Source organism: Prunus persica, chromosome G2 (genome assembly GCF_000346465.2).
Source record: "Prunus persica cultivar Lovell chromosome G2, Prunus_persica_NCBIv2, whole genome shotgun sequence".
Classification (NCBI taxonomy): Eukaryota; Viridiplantae; Streptophyta; class Magnoliopsida; order Rosales; family Rosaceae; genus Prunus; species Prunus persica.
Genome location: NC_034010.1, coordinates 19,319,791 through 19,322,161, shown reverse-complemented (window position 1 = coordinate 19,322,161; position 2,371 = coordinate 19,319,791).

The following is a 2,371-nucleotide window of genomic DNA, read 5'->3' as shown; positions in this document are numbered from 1 at the left end:
GACAAGTTAGTCTCATAATAAAATTTGTAATGAAAATAAATTTCACATGGACACAACATGTTTGCCAAGGAAATATAAAAATTATTATGTCACTAAATGAATATAATGAATCTTTCCCATTAGAACATAAAGAAATTGAAAACACACAAAATATGGGAAAGAGAGAAGGAAAGCTTACATAAATGAATCTAATATTTTCAACATAAAAGCAAAACTGCATAATGTTAACAAATAAATTACAGCATTAAATTTTCCATTTAAGAAAATTCAACTTCCACAAATTGGTCCACACGTTTTTAAAAAAAATATATTAATACTTATCAAAACGCAAATAACATAAGCATGGAGCGTTAATTAAAATAGAATAAATCTGAATAAAGGAGATATGAAAACTTATATAATAAATGTACAAAATAACTTCAGTTTTAAAGAGGTAATCAAATCACTCAAAAACTGGAATATTAAATTTTAAAAAATAAGTATTGATATTAATTTTGTATGTTGAACTACCCACAAAAATTCCAACAAATACCCACATAGTTAAGGAAAAACTCAACCCCCACAAATTAGGAAATTCTCAAAATATATGAAGACGGTACCAAAATTTATTTAATTTTAAATTCATAAGATATGTACTCACAATGATCTTGATAGTCATTGTAAATATAACAAAACCATCGAAAGCCTCAAAAGAAAAAAAAATGCCTCAAAAATTTAAGGTTTGAAGGCCTTACACCAAAACTCAAAATTAATGCCACTTACAGTGATATAATTTATTATTTCATTTCAGTTTTCTCAGGAGGATTCCACAATGTACATTTCATGGCAATTAACTCAGTGTGGCAGCTGTCAAGACTTTATAATCAAAAGAACATTAGATTAACTCAAGAAACTAATATGAAGGATTGCACAATCGAAATATATAGGCGTTGGCAACTTTAAAAGGAATCCAAGGCATTAAAACAAAGATGTAATTAAATTACATAAATGTTCAGAACATTAAAGGCAATAATCACCTAACAATATCAACAATTTTACTGCCAAAATAAAAGCTCTAAATGTCATGAAATTGACATTAAAGTTTTGAAACTAAAGCTGCATAAATTAAAGAATAAATAAAATCTCGTAATTGAATGTGAAATGCAAAAGCTTCCAAAAGAAGTTAAGAGCAATTAACTAATTCTGGAATCAAAAGGAGCTAACATCAAAGGTGTTAAAGTGATGCATTTATACTACCCAAAAAAAACTGTAGGTTTTTCTCCCAAATTCAAAGCAATGACAACCATCAAAATAAAGAATAATTAGGCTCAATAAAACTTGCAATAATGTCATATAAACTCTATGCACGTTTTCGCAAAAATTAATAGATATAAATTAAAACAAGAATCAATATAAAATTGAATACACAGAGAGGCCAAATTTAAAACTACCGCAATATTAGATTTTGAATTCAAAATTAAACTACAAAAGAACTGTTTGCACCTTTTTTCTTTCAAGAATTTGAAACCAAAGTAAGTAGTATACTACACAGATTTGCGAAGATGCAACAATTGAATATTCAAATCATATTTGTTTTCATAAAAGGAAAACTAAAATGTCTGTTCAATATTAATTCATAATTCATTAAACCACATAAAGATAGTGCATACAAATCCAACGTTAAAACAGTAATTTCAAACAACAAACTTTAGTGCCAAGAATATATTATAATTACTTCTCACATTGGTATGAAGGACTTCTAAAAGTAAGAACAATAAAACAATATGAAGTCCAACCAAAAAAGATATAAAGGAAAGGACCGTTATATAAAGGAAGATTGATGGCAACCAAAATGAATGAAGGCAAATGTAAAAAGGCCCAACACAATAAAATCAAATATATATACTTGTTCTAAAAATATATATGAACTTGCTTTGAAATTTCAATTAAAAGGAAGAATAGACCAAAGATTTTGAAACACTTCAACGTTTCGGTTTTAAACACTTCAACCATTCAATATTGGATGTTTCACCGCAAATTAATTAATGAATAATAATAAAGTAATCCATAATGAAACAATACAAGCTATTTAAAACAAACAGTAACTTAGAAAAACGTAGGTCAGTTCAATATATATATATTCATTATTTCAATGATCATTAATTAGCTTTTGAATGCTATTAACATTTTTAAGATTCTGAAATGTATTTTAAAAACAATTGTGCTGTAGAAAACGGACACACCACATAAAATAATAATACATTGAGCTATAATAATAATACCACATAAATTAGTATGTAGGTTTTATTGTCAAACACTAGCAGTAATTTCCTAAACGTTAGCAACAAATTATAAACATATAAATGTACCAACAATATTTAAAGCAGTTGAA